Here is an 18,208-nt window from a genome sequence, read left to right on the forward strand (position 1 = left end):
CTCCTGAGACTACTCTGCAGGCTCTAAGATTATACTGTTGTTCAGTCACAAAGTTGTATCCCACCCTTTGCGACCGCATGAACTGCAGAATGCCAGGCTTCCATCCTTCACTGTTTCCCAGAGTTTGCTCAGACTCATGTCTATTGAGTTGGTGGTGCATCTATCTATCTCATCCTCTGCCGCCCCCTTCTCCTCTTGCCCTCACAATCTTTCCAAGCATCAGGGTCTTTTCCAATGAGTCAACTCCTTGCATCAGGTGGCCAAAGTATTGAAGTTTCAGCTTCAGCATCAGTCCTTCCAATGAATATTCAAGGTTGATTATCTTTAGGATGGACTGGTTGGATCTCCTTGCAGTCCAAGGGACCCTCAAGAGTTTTCTCCAACACCACAATTTGAAAGCATCAATTCTTTGGCGCTCAGCTTTCTTAATGGTCCAACTCTCACATCCATACATGACTTCTGGAAAAACCATAGCTTGACTATTTGGACCTTTGTCGGCAAAGTGGTATCTCTGCTTTTTAATACGCTGCCTAGATTTGTCCTAGCTTTCCTTCCGAGGAGCAAGAGTCTTTTAATGTCGTAACTTCACACACTGTCTACAATGATTTTGAAGCCCAAGAAAATAAAATCTCACTGTTTCCACATTTTCCCAGTCTATTTGCCAAGAAGTGTTGGAATCGGATGCTATGATCTTCACATTTTTAGAATGTTGAGTTTTAAGCCCCCTTTTTCACTCTCCTCTTTCAGCCTCATCAAGAGGCTCATTAGTTCCTCTTCCCTTTCTGCAATTAGAGTAGTATCATCTGCATATCTGAAGTTGTTGATATTTCTTCCAGCAATCTTGATTCCAGGTTATGAGTGTGTATATATATACACACACATTACACATATATACACAATATTTTATATATATACACACATACAATGGAGTATTACTCAACCATAAGAGTATAAAATCTTGCCGTTGCTACAATATCAGTGCCATTGCTACACCACAATTCCCTTGAGGGAATTATGCTACATGAATTAAGTCAGAAAGACAAATATCTTATGACTTCACTTACATGTGAAAGCTAAAAACCAAAACAAATGAACAAGCAAAACAAAAACAGCCTCATAGACACAGAGAACAAACTGGTGGTTGCCCAAAGGGAGGGGAGTGGGGGGATGAGTGAACTAGATGAAGCAGATTAAGAGGTACAAACTTCCAATCATAGCATAAATAAGCCACGGGGACATCATATACCAAATAAGGAATACAGTCAATAAGACTGCAAGACTGCGCGGTGACAGAGGCTTCCTAGACTTAACAATGGTAGCATTTTTTAATGTACTTGAATGTTGAAGCTGAAACTCCCACACTTTGGACACCTGATGCAAGGAGTTGACTCATTTGGAAAGACCCTGATGCTGGGAAAGATTGAAGGTGGGAGGAGAAGGGGACGACAGAGGGTGAGATGCTTGGATGGCATCACCGACTCGATGGACATGAGTTTGAGTACTGGCTCTTCATGGCTTTGGGTGGGCTTTCCTCTAGTTGTGGGCAGCAAGGGCTGCTCTTTGTTGTAATGCGTGGGCTTCTCACTGTGGTGGGGGTCTCCTGTTGCGGAGCACGGGCTCAAGTAGTTGCAGTGCACTAGCTCATCACTGCAGCTCAAGGGCTCTACAGCAGGGGCTCAGTGGTTGTGGTGCACCAGCTTAGTTGTCCCGTGGGATCTTCCTGGACCAGGGATCGAACCCATGTCCCCTGCATTGACAGGTGGATTCTCATCCACTGTGCTACCAGGGAAGTCCTCCTCCATCTTTCTTAACATAGCCTATTAGGGCAGGACTTTGCCAATTTTATAATATTCATTGCTGTTTCTCCAATGACCGTCCCTTAGAAAAGTGCAACCATCATTGAATGGATCCTAAGAGGGTTCCTGTGTACAAACTCTGCTCTTGCCCTGTTGCCAGCTGTGTAACTTTGGATGAGTTACCACCTCCTCTGAGCCTCAGTTTCTTTTTCCAAATACAGAAACAAGGTCAACCCCAAGGTGACTAAGCCAAATAACCCAGCAAGAGATGAGAACACCTGTTCCCTTCAAGGGAGATGGCAGGCATCCTCTCCCTCTCTCCCCAAAGCCCCTGATTTAATTCAGGAGGATCATCAGCTCCTGCCTGGACAGGCTCAGGATTCCTTTTGACTCACTCCACCCCAGTCTGGCCCCAAAGAATGGCAGAGCAGGAGAAATGGGATGGGAAACAGGCTGGAATTATTGCCTGCCTTCCCAGCCAAGTGCCATGGGAATGTGTACACCCATTACCGCATTTCCCTTAAAAAGACCAGTTAACAACCAGATGGAGGGAGAGCTGAGCCTCTCCCTTTGTGTAAGTAATGAAGTGGGCACCAAAATCGAGGACAGGAAGGAAGGAAGGTTGGTTTACTCTGAACGAGCCTGGGAGATAAGACCCACTGGCACAGCTATGCGAGCACATCCACAGCCATTGCCTTCTGGGGATGAAGGGCTAAGTCACTTCAGCTGTGTCCAACACTCTTAGTGACCCCATGAACTGTAGCCTGCTAGGTTCCTCTGTCCATGGAATTTTCCAGGCATGAATACTGGACTGGGTTGCCATGCCCTTCTCCAGGGGATGGCAGGTGGGCTCTTAACCACTTCACCTGGGGATGAAGACACCTATAGGTTATTCAGCAATGACCCTGGAGTTTCTAGGCAGCTTCTGGGATGGGGAGCGTGGAATCACCACCCCAACCCCTTTCCCCACTGCCCCCCAACTCCTCCTAGCAGGTGGATCCAGCGCACATTTTAACTCCAATTTCAACTTAGTCGGCAGCTGCTGTTGTTGCCTGGGGACCCCTATCTTTTTACATGTTATTGTAGATCAGTTGCCCACCGCTGCAATAAAGAATTCTCACTGGGTTGTCTGGAATTTCTAAATCAGTGCTGCAGAGAGGCTGGTGGATAAACCAGGCAGGCTCCCTGCCAAGGGTGATAAGTGCTCGACTCAAGCCGGTGACCCTGGGGTCCTTGCCTCCTGAGATCAGCCCCTCCCCAACAACATCTCAAGGAGGGAAGTAGCTTCCCTGCTATGAGACTGATGGAAACACACACACTGTGGCTGCCTGGCATCCCTCAGCATCCTTTAGTCCGGATGCTAACACACTCACCAGCTTTAATGACTTTTTGGTTCCCAACATGGTTCTTGCAATTACAGGGCTGAGGAAAGAGGGGCAGATGGTCAGATATTAGATCAGCAATCATCAAATTGGAGTACTCAGACCCCCGGGGCACACGGTGACTTTGTAAGGGTTCACAGGCACAGACTGTTTTAAGAGAATCAATATCCAGACCCCTCGACCGCCGTGTGCTCTCTGTGGGTTCTTCTTTTCCACATTCTCTTTTACAAACGCCCTTCTCCCCCTTTATAAAAGGAAGATTGATCGGTTGGGATTCCAGCAGGAAACAGATGGCACTCATATTGGCTAATTGGAGGAGAGCTTCACATAGGCACTATTTAAAACTTGTGAGCAGGATGGAGGGGAATGACAGAGGCTATCGCGGGGCCCTGGCTGTACCAGCGGGGCCCTGGGTGGGGTGAGGTTTGGGGAGGTTTCTGGGACTTGAAGGCAGACAGGAGCTGTGACCTGGAGAGAGTGCACACAGCTGGGGCCACACCCCGTGGGATCCAGTAGAATGAAGACTCGCCCTTGTACTTCCTCGTCTCCCACCCATTCTCCCCATGCATCGGCAAACTCATTCAAAAGCCAGAAAGCAAGGCAGCCCATTTCCGTGGAAGGCACACAAAGCATCAAGTGACATAGTAGAAGCTCAACTCCCATCTATTTACACGATCAAGGTTCACTATCCTTCCTGTGCCTCGCGCTCAGTCGTGTCCAGTGCTTTGCGACCCCCATGGCCTGTAGCCCACCAGGCTCCTCTGTCCATAGGATCTCTCAGGCAAGAATACTAGATCAGGTTGCCATTTCCTTCTCTAGGGGAACTTCCCAACCCAGGGATGGAGCCCCTGTCTCTTGCGTCCCCTGCATTGGCAGGCGGGTTCTTTGCCAACTGAGTCACTAGTGAAGCCCAAGATTCACCATGCTTATATCAAATCAAACTAAAGTTATTTTTTAAAGGAGGAAATAGCTGAATCTTGATGCTGAATCTTGTCTCTTTACATCAACATTATTCATTTGTGACTATGAGAACTGACAAACAGCCCTGCCCACAACAGTTATATTGTTTTGATCTTTCGTGCACGATTCACAATTAGAATCATGGATTAAACATTTGGAGTGTGTGTTCACAGACACTTGGAAATTCTGTGTTAACTCACCCATGTTTTTGTGGCATTGATGAAAGATTTCCAAGCATAAAAATAGAGCACATCCCCAAATTCTGCCAGAAAAGGACAAGTTTGAAAGAAAATGGAATGTGAAATTTCCATCAATTAGAGCTGAGTTTCTCATGCATTTTCCAAATCATTGATGGATATCAGATTTCTGTGGTCCTGAGTTTCCACCAGACATACTTGAAAAGTGATCTAAAAGTTTTCTTTTAGATTATGAATGTTAAATATTACTGGTGCAATGATTTACATGTATGTTTTTAAATTAGGTGTTAAAAGTGTGTGTGTGTGTGTGTAGGGGGAAGTGTTACATGGATTTTTATATGCAGAAGGAAAGAGAAGGGATGAATTTGGAGAATTCAGCAGGGATCCAACGGTGATGTGGGTGCTTCGTGTGACTGGAGATCAGGGGAAGGAATAAAGTCAGATCAGATCAGCCGCTCAGTCGTGTCCGACTCTTTGCCACCCCATGAATCACAGCACGCCAGGCCTCCCTGTCCATCACCAACTCCCGGAGTTCACTCAGACTCACGTCCATCGAGTCAGTGATGCCATCCAGCCATCTCATCCTCTGTCGTCCCCTTCTCCTCCTGTCCCCAATCCCTCCCAGCATCAGAGTCTTTTCCAATGAATCAACTCTTCGCATGAGGTGGCCAAAGTACTGGAGCTTCAGCTTGAGCATCATTCCTTCCAAAGAAATCCCAGGGCTGATCTCCTTCAGAATGGACTGGTTGGATCTCCTTGCAGTCCAAGGGACTCTCAAGAGTCTTCTCCAACACCACAGTTCAAAAGCATCAATTCTTTGGCACTCAGCCTTCTTCACAGTCCAACTATCACATCCATACATGACCACTGGAAAAACCACAGCCTTGACTAGACAGACCTTTGTTGGCAAAGTAATGTCTCTGCTTTTGAATAGGCTATCTAGGTTGGTCATAACTTTCCTTCCAAGGAGTAAGCATCTTTTAATTTCATGGCTGCAGTCACCATCTGCAGTGATTTTGGAGCCAAGAAAAATAAAGTCTGACACTGTTTCCACTGTTTCCCCATCTATTTCCCATGAAATGATGGGACCAGATGCCATGATCTTCATTTTCTGAATGTTGAGCTTTAAGTCAACTTTTTCACTCTCCACTTTTACTTTCATCAAGAGGCTTTCGAGTTCCTCTTCACTTTCTGCCATAAGGGTGGTGTCATCTGCATATCTGAGGTTATTGATATTTCTCCCGGCAATCTTGATTCCAGCTTGTGCTTCTTCCAGTCCAGCATTTCTCATGATGTACTCTGCATATAAGTTAAATAAGCAGGGTGACAATATACAGCCTTGACATACTCCTTTTCCTATTTGGAACCAGTCTTTTGTTCCATGTCCAGTTCTAACTGTTGCTTCCTGACCTGCATACAAATTTCTCAAGAGGCAGATCAGGTGGTCTGGTATTCGCATCTCTTTCAGAATTTTCCACAGTTTATTGTGATCCAGTCAAAGGCTTTGGCATAGTCAATAAAGCAGAAATAGATGTTTTTCTGGAACTCTCTTGCTTTTTCCATGATCCAGAGGATGTTGGCAATTTGATCTCTGGTTCCTCTGCCTTTTCTAAAACCAGCTTGAACATCAGGAAGTTCACGGTTCACATATTGCTGAAGCCTGGCTTGGAGAATTTTAAGCATTACTTTACTAGCATGTGAGATGAGTGCAATTCTGCAGTAGTTTGAGCATTCTTTGGCATTGCCTTTCTTTGGGATTGGAATGAAAACTGACCTTTTCCAGCCCTGTGGCCACTGCTGAGTTTTCCAAATTTGCTGGCATATTGAGGGCAGCACTTTCACAGCATCATCTTTCAGGATTTGGAATAGCTCCACTGGAATTCCATCACCTCCACTAGCTTTGTTCGTAGTGATGCTTTCTAAGGCCCACTTGACTTCACATTCCAGGATGTCTGGCTCTAGGTCAGTGATCACACCATCGTGATCATCTGGGTCGTGAAGATCTTTTTTGTACAGTTCTTCTGTGTATTCTTGCCATCTCTTAATATCTTCTGCTTCTGTTAGGTCCATTTCTGTCCTTTATCGAGCCCGTCTTTGCATGAAATGTTCCTTTGGTATCTCTGATTTTCTTGAAGAGATCTCTAGTCTTTCCCATTCTGTTGTTTTCCTCTATTTCTTTGCATTGATCGCTGAAGAAGGCTTTCTTATCTCTTCTTGCTATTCTTTGGAACTCTGCATTCAGATGCTTATATCTTTCCTTTTCACTTCTCTTCTTTTCACAGCTATTTGTAAGGCCTCCCCAGACAGCCATTTTGCTTTTTTGCATTTCTTTTCCATGGGGATGGTCTTGATCCCTGTCTCCTGTACAATGTCACAAACTTCATTCCATAGTTCATTAGGCACACTATCTATCAGATCTAGGCCCTTAAATCTATTTCTCACTTCCACTATATAGTCATAAGGGATGTGATTTAGGTCATATCTGAATGGTCTAGTGGTTTTCCCTACTTTCTTCAATTTAAGTCTGAATTTGGCAATAAGGAGTTCATGATCTGAGCCACAGTCAGCTCCTGGTCTTGTTTTTGCTGACTGTATAGAGCTTCTCCATCTTTGGCTGCAAAGAATATAATCAATCTGATTTCAGTGTTGACCATCTGGTGATGTCCATGTGTAGAGTCTTCTCTTGTGTTGTTGGAAGAGGGTGTTTGTTATGACCAGTGCATTTTCTTGGCAAAACTCTATTAGTCTTTGCCCTGCTTCATTCTGTATTCCAAGGCCAAATTTGCCTGTTACTCCAGGTGTTTCTTGACTTCCTACTTTTGCATGCCAGTCCCCTATAATGAAAAGGGCATCTTTTTTGGGTGTTAGTTCTAAAAGGTCTTGTAGGTCTTCATAGAACCATTCAACTTCAGCTTCTTCAGCATTACTGGTTGAGGCATAGACTTGGATTACTGTGATATTGAATGGTTTGCCTTGGAAACGAACAGAGATCATTCTGTCGTTTTTGAGATTGCATCCAAGTACTGCATTTCAGACTCTCTTGTTGACCATGATGGCTACTCCATTTCTTCTGAGGGATTCCTGCCTGTAGTAGTAGATATAATGGTCATCTGAGTTAAATTCACCCATTCCAGTCCATTTCAGTTCGCTGATTCCTAGAATGTTGACATTCACTCTTGCCATCTCTTGTTTGACCACTTCCAATTTGCCTTGATTCATGGACCTGACATTTCAGGTTCCTATGCAATATTGCTCTTTATAGCATCGGACCTTGCTTCTATCACCAGTCACATCCACAGCTGGGTATTCTTTTTGCTTTGGCTCCATCCCTTCTTTCTTTCTGGAGTTATTTCTCCACTGATCTCCAGTAGCATCTTGGGCACCTACCGACCTGGGGAGTTTCTCTTTCAGTATCCTATCATTTTGCCTTTTCATACTGTTCATGGGGTTCTCGAGGCAAGAATACTGAAGTGGTTTGCCATTCCCTTCTCCAGCGGACCATGAAGATGACCAGGACAGACCTCATCTAGACCCCAATAAGAAATAATATATGTCAGAAGATCTCTGGGGTCAGAATAGGTTTTCCTAGAGAGGACCTGAGGCTTACCAGGGCTCAAAACCAGGGTGGGGGTTTGAATACATCAGGGGAAAGGCTGCCAGGACATTTTAGAAAGAGGAAATTGGCTTAAAGACCCTGGGGTCATCTTTTTGCAATCAACTACAAAATGATAATGCTCCAGTTCTATATCCAGCACATATATTTTCTAGGCACTGAGCTAAATATTTATTCCTCCATCTGTATGTATATGCCCCACTCAACAATCCCTATAGACGTGTGTGCACAGTCATATCTGACTCTGTGACCCCAAGGACAGTAGCCTGCCATCCTCTGACCGTGGGATTTCCCAAGCAAGAATATTGCCGTGGGTTGCCATTTCCTACTCCAGAGGATCTTCCCTACTTAGGAATCAAAACGGAGTCTCTTCTGTCTCTGGTATTGGCAGGCAATTCTTTACCAGAGCGCCACCCAGAAGGCCAATCCCTATAAGAGGCTTTATCATCACCATCACCCACTTACGGAAGAATGAGCTTGTTAATTACCTTGCCCAGATTACTCATCACCTGCTAAATGGTAAAGCTAGACTTTAAGCATTTAAACCCCAGTCTTCAGGTTCTGGCATCCTTCCTTTAACCACCAAACCGCATTACCCACCTCTTTCACACTTGGTTGGTGGATTACTGTACAGATATCCCATCTTTATTTCATGAGGCAAATAATTGAGCCCTGGCTGTGTGCTGGGCCCTGTGCACCTTAACTGCGGGTTCAGGAACCCTCTAGAAACCCACTCCAGTGCGGTTCAATAACCTCCTGCTGACTTAGTAAAGAGGGACAACTCGCCTTCTGAGCCTCGGAAGGTAAGCCTTGTTCTCTGCCATTCTCCCATCATCCTCCAGCCTCGGGGCCTGGTTCCCCCACCCACCTACCCTGACCAAGCCCCAAGTGTCTGCTGCACTCATTCCCGTAACTCTTACCCACTGTTTCTCACCACCCAGTCTCCACCCCTGTGGAGTTGTGTGTTCTCTTTCTACCAGACATTTTACTGGAACTACAATCTCTTCTCAACGACCTCCTCCTCTGCCCAGGTCCTAGCCCGGTGCTGAGCAACACAGACTGTGTGTTAGAGAGATTACAGCCTTCTGTGAATCTCCAAGACTGATAGTGCCTTAAAGATAAGTATCTGTGTCCATTAAACGTGGGCACTGCAGGGCTCGCACTGTGGCTCTCAAGACACTGACAGCCCAGGCCCCCTCTACCTTGTTGCTCGGCCGGGCTCAGCATAAGGCTTCTCACTCTTGCCTTAAGGCGCCTGCCCTGGATAGGCTACCTGAGTCTGCCTTCCAGCTGCAGGAAACCGGAAAGCAGCTTGCGGTCCTTACGATACTTCCCAGAATTTGAACACAGTGCTTACACTCATGTTCCCACTGATTAGAACTGGCCATGAGCCCCTGCATGAGTTCCCAACATGTTCCGAGTGATCAGATAAGGCTCGGGGATTCCACGACTCCAGAAGAGATCATGGATACTGGGGAGCAGCCAGGAAGGTCAGACCCGCAGCCAACGTATTCTTTTCACTTGATCCTGACTCTTCTCCTTCCCCTCAACCTCCAACCCTCTGTGTCTCACTCCTCACGAGGTTCAGGAGCCAGGGCGGCTTCTCCCCCACTTTGTGACCAGCCCTATTCCCTACCCCACCCCTCAGGAGAATCCATCTTCATTGTTATGAATATCGATGCTGAGAAGAACTCTCCAGGGACTTGTTGTCCACCAACTCAGAACACTTGGCATTTGTGGGAACGTGTTCACAGATGGCCCACCATTGATTTACCATCCAATTTTCATACTGTGAAGCAAAAAACGTTTTCTGCTCTGTTAGTCTGTCAGCTGCTTCAGGCAGGCGACAAGGAAAGGTTCCCCCACTCCCCAGTCAGACAGTTCGGTGGCTCTGAGGATCACCAGCTGCTCAGACTCAGAAAGGATGGGCACGTGGAGAGGAAGGTCCTGACCATGCCTCTGTCAAGGGGCTCGGTCACCTGTGCCCACTCAACTCAAGCAGGAAAGGAATTTAATAAGTGACAACAGGAAGCTCCCCAGCTCTCTGGGAGGGACAGCAAATCAGGCTTCTGGGAGTCTCTGTAGCTAGGAATCCTGTCTCAGTTACACTGTGGAGCTCTGCAGTGTTAACTTGAGCACTGGATTCCAGCACTTTGGTCCCAGCTGTCTCTGGAGACAAGTCATGATGCCCCTATCATCAGCGCAGAGTCGTCTCTAACCCTGCTTCTCTGCATCACCAGCTTTCAGGGAAGCCTCCACGTGCCGACTGGCCAAGCCCTGGTCAGGTGAGAGCTCTACCTGCAGGAGAGGTCATGGAAGCAGGGGATGGGATGGCAGCTAAGATGGGAATTCCCCCGCAGACACTGGCAGTGTTTAGATACAAGTGCCAAGCGCCATCTGCCCCTACAAGGATTAAGTCACAAGCCACTGCAGTCACTGGCCTTCAACACATCAGAGTGAGGCACTCTGGGCAAAACTGGCAGAACACGTCACATGTTAGATAGTTTCAGGAGAAGATCTTATGAGCCCAGATTCTTGCATCTCCCCGTAGCTAGCAAAGCACTAAAATCACAAACACACACCTGCTCCTTGTGACTGGCAGCAAGCTTCTGCCAAAATACGAGCTTGATGCAAGCACCCCCCTCACTCAGATCACTGACCTCCTTCAGGGCAGTTCATCAGAGCTATCCAAGACACTGTCTTCTGCGGTCTAGTCCTCACTTTGACTCCAGGAAATGACTCAGAACTCTCAAGTTGTGTTTTTGTTTTTTTTTTTTTCCAATTGACATGCAGGACAGCCAAAACCCTGCCAAGTGTCTCTGAACAGGGCAGGTCTTACCCTTCTCCTCCAATTGTATTTGAAATTCTGAGGACAATCTTGTTAGGAAGAATCCTTGATTATTTTTCGCTATTTCTGTATCCATTGGGCTCTTTGGTCACAAACAGGAGAGACTGGCTCTAGTTAACTTAAGCCAAATTAAAAAAAAAAAAAAAGAAGCTGTGTTGGAAAGCTATGGGAAGGTCACCAGGTGAAACAAATTTGTGAATCAAGTTTTTGAAAAGAATAGAGCATGGACGCTTCGGGACTCTAGATATTAGAGACCGTGACATAATATTTGGTCCTGCTTGCTTCATGGTGCTTCTCAGCACCTGAAACTATCTTGTTTATCTGTTTGTAGGTCCTTTATTTTCTATTCTCTCAGATTGGGCAAAGACCACAGCTATTCTGTTCCACGGTCTCCACCGTCAGCACAGAGCCTGGATTAAGGCCAGGTGCCAGGGAACGCTCAGGAAATATTTGATGAAAAAGGACACAGAAGAGCTAATGAAGATGAGGAGTTGAGCTGCAGGATTCCCAATTCTCATCTGACTCGATGAGAATTCTAAGACTTGCAGGACCAGCACATGTAGATCCAAAAGGGAAGCCACTTGGAAAGATCTGGAAGCTGGACGAAATAACCAACCCTTCTTGTTTCCTCTTATGTTTAGACTTCAATCCAACCATCCATCCCCCAGGAGACGTTCATCAGCTTTTCTGGAAGAAAAAGTTGCCTCCTGCTTACTGTCGGATATCCTCAAAGTGCCAGTAGAAGATTAGTTAATGGAAAGGCTCGGATCTTAGTGCAGCTGATCCCTAGTGTTTGGCACTAGGGATCAGTTTCATGGAAGACAATTTTTCCACAGACCCGGTTGGGAGGATGGTTTTGGGGCGATTCAAGTACGTAACACTTACTGTACACTTCATTATTATTACATCAGCTCCACCTTAGATTATCAGGCGTCAGATCCCAGAGGTTGGGGACCCCGGTTTTAGAGAATATTGGGCTGTATCTGTCACTCCATGGAGATCCTCATTTCTCAATACAGAGGAGCTATGACCCGGAGCAGAAAAACTGAGAACCTGCAAATGTAAAACACACTGGGAGCTTAGGTAGAGGCATCTGAATTAGATCAAATTTTCCCCCCGGAGTCCAATTTGGAGGCATTAATAGTCAGCCCAGTTTTTTAATGATCTCAAATATTTGGTTAAAGAAATGCTATAAATGCCTGTATTAAATCCAGCTGCTGTCATATTTAAAAAATGTCAGCCGGTTGTTTATTCCTATGGCTTGCTCAGAAAGCAACAAAAGCTGGTGACCTATTTTGTAAGAAACTGCACAGAAAGGAACAATATTAAATTAGGTGCCTGTCTATTCCTCCAAGCTACCCCATATTCTTTGCCTCACACTGAAATTCTTTCCCCGTTTATCCACATTGTTTCTTTCTAAGTAAAACTTATTACACAAATTCCCCAGGGCATTTTTTTCCCTTTTCTTTTTCTTTTGACTCTGGTTAAATAAACTATTGATTTTGTTTTCAAGATAATTTAAGGAGGGAGTATAGTTCCGATTTGATAAGTATAACCTTAATGCATTCAGAGTAAACACATTTTAGGGGTTCAATTAAGGCTTAAAAAAATCAAATTGACCAGATGATTGACTGTCATGGGGATGTGGAAGAGCATGGAGCTGCATGGTATTAATAACACAGAGACAAACTAGCTAAAGGGAAGTGAATATTAGTGGCTGGTTGGCTATTCCAGAGACATGTGCTTTATGAGGATGAATTAATACTCAGTTTCCCAGAAGGAAAAAAAAAAAACTAATTTTTGAGAAGCCAACAGTGCTTGTTCTAAATGGGCCAAGACAGACTCCGGGTTTCCAACGGTGTCACCGTTCAAGCATCTGAGCGCCCTGATTCACGTCGCCTCTGACATCAGACTGCCAAAGGCCAGTGGGCACATGGGCCAGAACTGCCTGTTGAAAGCAGCCCGTCTTCTCTTGCTCACATGAGGAAATATCCAGCATCCACCCACTGGTTGCTCTATAAATTGTGCTGTAGCCTCAGACCGAAAGCATTAAAATTGGGTCTCAACGTTTGCATGGAAACAGAAATAGGTATGTTTTATATGCGTTACGTTCATCTGTGTGTGCACACACCAAAGTTATGGAACACAATGGAAGATTATTGTGGGTTGAAAATGCAGCTGCTTATAAATGACAGGCTAGCACAAGACACTTAGACTACAGCGCTTACAGACGCAAAGCGTCGTCTTCATCAGCATCGTGGCTAGACTTTGAACACCATTGTAAGCACTTCACACTTATTTTACTTATCAATGCCCTGAAATTAGTATTGTATCTGTTCTCATTTCACACGCGAGGAAACTGAGACGCAGGGAAACTAAGCAGCTTTCCCAAGGTCAGGGATGGAGTCAAGTGCATGATAGGATTGACCCTTGTCACCTGTGACCCGGGAGTGTCCATGTGCCTGACAAGGGCCAGTGGAATGGGACAGGAAGTGCGTGTCACTCTGGAGAGGATGTCACTCTGACCCATGATGTGTCTTGCTTTCTTGCTGCGGTGTCACTTTCTAGATGGCAAGAAACTGCCATTTCGGGTCTGTAAGTCAGGGTCTTGTGGAATCAGATGCCCACTGCCCAGCCATGGACACAAATCTGAGCAGATAACGCTGTCGTTTCAAGCTACTGAGATCATTTTTTTCCTCATGTGTTATGGGAGAATTACATCAGATATCACAGAGAACTTTAGCCTCGTCTAAATGTTTTCATTACTTATTAAAGGAACATATTCACGTATCACTTGGGTAATTAATAAAAAGAAACCTAGGCTGCTCTAATGGCAGTAGAATTAATCTTTATTTGTAACCCAAGTAAAGTAAGGCATCCTGGACATCTGTGTTCCTAACGGCTAATGATTAATAATTAAAACTTCATTTTATATGTAAAGAATTTTGTTATACTGGTGTGTACTGCTCTATCTTACCTCTTCTGATATAAGATATTCAGTTGTCTCCTTAAAGAGTAATTCAACCTAGTTTATGTCAAAGAAATCTTTTGTTTTCAAAGGCTTTTATAGCAACTTTTTCTGTGTGGTAAATGCTTTGCAAATACGGAGCAGTGGTAAAAATCTGCCTGCCAATGCAGGAGATGAAAGAGTCGTGGATTTGGTCCCTGGGTTGGGAAGATGCTCTGGATGAGGAAATGGCAACCCACTCCAGTATTCTTGCCTGAAAAATCCCACAGACAGAGGAGCCTGGCAGGCTACAGTCTATGGGGTCGCAAAGAGTTGGACACAAAGAGTTGGAGCACAAATTTGGCAATAACTCTTCAAGTATTATTAATCCTCCCACAGTTTGTGGGTAAGGAAGCCAGGATTTGGTCTACGGGTGTGTGTGTGTGTGTGTGTATTGTGTGTGCGGGGCAGGGGGTGGGGTGGGGGGGTGTTCAGAGTTCCAACCTTCAATTATTACTCCATCATTTTCCTAAGGATCTAGAACAACCCATCAATAATTACTCGTGAATGAATGAATTTCACTTTACCAATACCTTTCATTTGAATGTCACAGCAGTCCATTGGCCACTGGACAAATGTGTCATTAGTATCCCTAAGTTATAAGAACCGAGTCTTGGCAACATGATGGGGAAAGGTGGTGGCAGAATTGGGCTAGAGCAAAGAACATACTCAACAAGCCTAAGGTTAACCAGAAAATCACCAAGAAAGCTGATTAAGGTTGATCTTGCAGGCAGTGAGAACATTGGCCATTCTGGAGCAGTTGACAAGAGACCTCGGAAAGCTGGAAATATCAATCAGTCCCTGTTGACTCTGGGAAGGATTATTACTGCTCTTGTAGAAAGAACACCTCATGTTCCTTATCGAGAATCTAAACAGACTAGAATCCTCCAGGACTCTCTTGGGGGATGTACAAGAACATCTATCATGGCAACAGTTTCTTCTGCATCTCTCAACCTGGAGGAGACTCTGAGTACATTGGAATATGCTCATAGAGCAAAGAAAGCCTGAGGTTAACCAGAAACTCACCAAGAAAGCTCTGATTAAGGAATATACAGAAGAGATAGAGCATCTGAAACGGGATCTTGCTGCAACTCGTGAAAAAAATGGAGTGTACATTTCTGAAGAAAATGTTAGAGCTATGAGTGGAAAACTAAGTGTTCAGGAGGAAGAAATTGTAGAACTGGTTGAAAAAATTGCTGCTGTTGAGGAAGAGCTAAATAGGGTTACAGAATTGTTTATGGACAGTAAAAATGAACTTAACCCGTGCAAATCTGACCTGCAAAGTAAGACACAGGAACTTGAAACCACTCAAAGACATTTGCAGGAAATGAAATTACAGCTTGTTGAAGAATATATCACCTCGGCTTTGGAAAGTACGGAGGAGAGACTTCATGATGCTGCCAGTGGGTTGCTTAACACAGTTGAAGGAAAGGCAGTTGATCAGCATAACGCAGAAGTTCAGGATGTTTTTGGCAAAGACTTGAATAGTCTGTTTAACAATATGGAAGAATTAAGGGTGGCAGCATGAAACAAAGGCCATGCTAGACGTTCACGAGCCCTTGCTTGGTGCCCTGCCGACGTCCAGTACGCCTGCATCAGACACCATTACCGCAGCACTTGGGTCTCTCGCTTCGATTCCAGAAAATGTGTCTACACTTGTTTCTCAGATGTCTGATATGATATTGAAAGAACCGTTAATGGCAGAAAGTAGAACTGTATTTCAGGAATTGATTACTGACCTCCTCAGGTCACTGGGAACAGCTTTATCCCCCACTGTGGCATCTATCCTGGAAATCAGTAGTCAGCTGAAGAATATTTTCAAGACTTTGTCTATTGTGGCTAATAAGATAGAAGATCAGAAGGAAATGGATGGCTTTCTTAGTACACCGTGTTAACAATCTACGTGAACTAAAATATAGTTTCTTCCTTGGCTGAATCACAGAAGCTGTGTGAAAACTGAAGACGTGAAGAAAGCAAAGAAAATATATTCAACAGGAACTTTACCAGTTAATCAGTCTTTGGGAGGAGAGATTCTGTGATTTGGAGGAAAAGTGTAAAAACATCCAGAAAGCAGTCAGCAGTGTTCAAGAAAATACAGAGCAGTAAGATGTTTTTACAGATTACTCTACAGATTAATTGCTCCCATTTCACCACCATCGCCAGGCCGACCACTGGCAACAAGAAGAACTGAGAGATATGGGGCATCAGATGCCGACCGTCACTGGAGTGGCCCAGCTGTCTATGAAGCCTCTATTACTTCATAAAGAGGAGATGGTGTCTCCTCTTTTGAGCAAGGAAAGCAAGCAGGAAGCCCAATTGTGGAGAGCTCAGCTATTTTTATTCTTGGTTTCCTGTTGCCTTCCTTCTACATGTATATTAGAGAACCATTGGGGACAGAAAACTATCAAGTGTTGCTTTTTAGAAATGACTGAAAGTTTTTATCACTGCTATACCCTTAAGAGCCTAAGCTCTATGCTTTTTGAAATTTTAGGGAGAGTGAGCCTATAATCTCAAGATACCTTAAGTAGCAAAATTTGAACAATGTCTTCCAAGTACCATTCTTCATAAATCTATTTAGAATCAAGCTTAAAAATCACCACCAGCAAATCATTTTTGTAGCCTATATGGCAACTGAACATTCTTCTATTTAATTTTTCAGCAGTGCTTTATTATAAGACCTAGGTTGCAAAAAGTGAGTTATTTGTATTGTAAGCTGAAAAGAATGAGAATCATGGAGTAAATTTGCAGCAGTCTCTTCTGAGGAAGTTTGGTTTGGGGGTGCAGAATACAAGTCCTGTGAAATTTAAAGCCCTCTTTCAGTAGACTTCCCTGGTGGCTCAGATGGTAAAGCGTCTGCCTACAATGTGGGAGACCTGGGTTCAATCCCTGGGTCGGAAAGATCCCCTGGAGAAGGAAATGGCAACCCACTCCAGTATTCTTGCCTGGAAAACCCCATGGATGGAAGAGCCTGGTAGGCTACAGTCCATGGGGTCACAAAGAGTTGGACACGACTGAGCGACTTTCTTAAGTAGACTAGAAATCAAGGCCCATATCACTGAGTGCCTTAAATGTCTCAGGTATTGGAATAAATATGAATGCAACAGCAACAAAATAAGGTTGTGATTTAAACTGTTGCCAAAGCGTTTATAAGTTTGCTAACTGGACACCCTTCGCACATTTAAACCTTTCCTGTTCCAGGTTTAGCTTCATTCCCCCTTATTTGCTTCCTTTGTGGCTCAGCTGGTAAAGAATCCTCCTGCAATGCGGGAGACCTGGGTTTGATCCCTGGCTTGGGAGGATCCCCTGGAGAAGGGAAAGGCTACCCACTCCAATATTCTGGCCTGGAGAATTCCATGGACTGTAGTCCACGGGGGTCGCAACGAGTCAGACACGACTGAGGGACTTTCACTTCACTTCTGAGGATAGCAAGAAAAATAGACATTTCAACTGTGCCTTTAGATTCTCAATTAGGCTGATGGAAATAACAGCCCCAGGTCATTCACCTTAAAACCTAAACAAACAATAGGCCAACCAGAGGTATAGAATTAGTACAGAATTTAAAGACTCAAGAGACAGTTTTCTATGACAGGTTAACCTGGGGTATCCTCTAATGCACATTAATGAAGTCTCCTTTATGTACAGTTGGGAAGGTCCCCTGGAGGAGGAAATGGCAACCCACTCCAGTATTTTTGCCTAGAGAATCCCATGGACAGAGGAGCCTGGTGGGCTACAGTCCATGGGGTCGCAAAAAGTCGGACACGACTGAGCGACTCCTACTACTACTACAAGCGCCTGAGGACTTCCCTGATGGCTCAGTTGGTAAAGAATGCGCCTGCAATGCAGGAGACCCTGGTTCAATTCCTGGGCCAGGAAGATCCGCTGGAGAAGGGATAAGCTGCCCACTCCAGTATTCTTGGGCTTCCCTTATAACTCAGCTCGTAAAGAGTCTGCCTGCAATGCGGGAGACCTGGATTCAATCCCTGGGTTGGAAAGATCCCCTGGAGAAGGGAAAGGCTACCCACTCCAGTATTCTGGCCTGGAGAATTCCATGGACTCGCAAAGAGTCAGACGCGACTGAGCAACTTTCACAACATTTGAACTCCTAGTTTACAGTTCTTCCCTCCTGCGCTCAGTTCAGAAAATTGACAGCCTCAGGTGCATCCGGGCCACAGGCTGTTGAAATTTAATTAGTTGGGAAACTCCAAATGAAACCACCAGGTTTCCAAGTTGTCTGTAAAAAAAAGAAGACTTGGCCACACGGGGTTTCACTCCCATAGACAGCCACCCAACTCCTGGAGCTGGGCCCCTGTGGCCTGCCAGGCCCCGATGACCCTCACGGCAACCTTGGGGGAGGAGGAGTTAGTCTCTCTTTACTGATGAGGAAGTTGAGGCTTGGGGAGAGGTT

The 18,208-nt window shown here is 45.0% G+C and overlaps 1 pseudogene; it reads left to right on the forward strand.

The window, feature by feature from the left end:
• Nucleotides 1-14,183: 14,183 nt before the first annotated feature.
• On the forward strand, nucleotides 14,184-16,027 carry LOC100295371 (kinesin-like protein KIF11; annotated as a pseudogene).
• The last annotated feature ends 2,181 nt before the right edge of the window (nucleotides 16,028-18,208 follow it).

This window comes from Bos taurus, chromosome 13 (genome assembly GCF_002263795.3).
Source record: "Bos taurus isolate L1 Dominette 01449 registration number 42190680 breed Hereford chromosome 13, ARS-UCD2.0, whole genome shotgun sequence".
Taxonomy (NCBI): Eukaryota; Metazoa; Chordata; class Mammalia; order Artiodactyla; family Bovidae; genus Bos; species Bos taurus.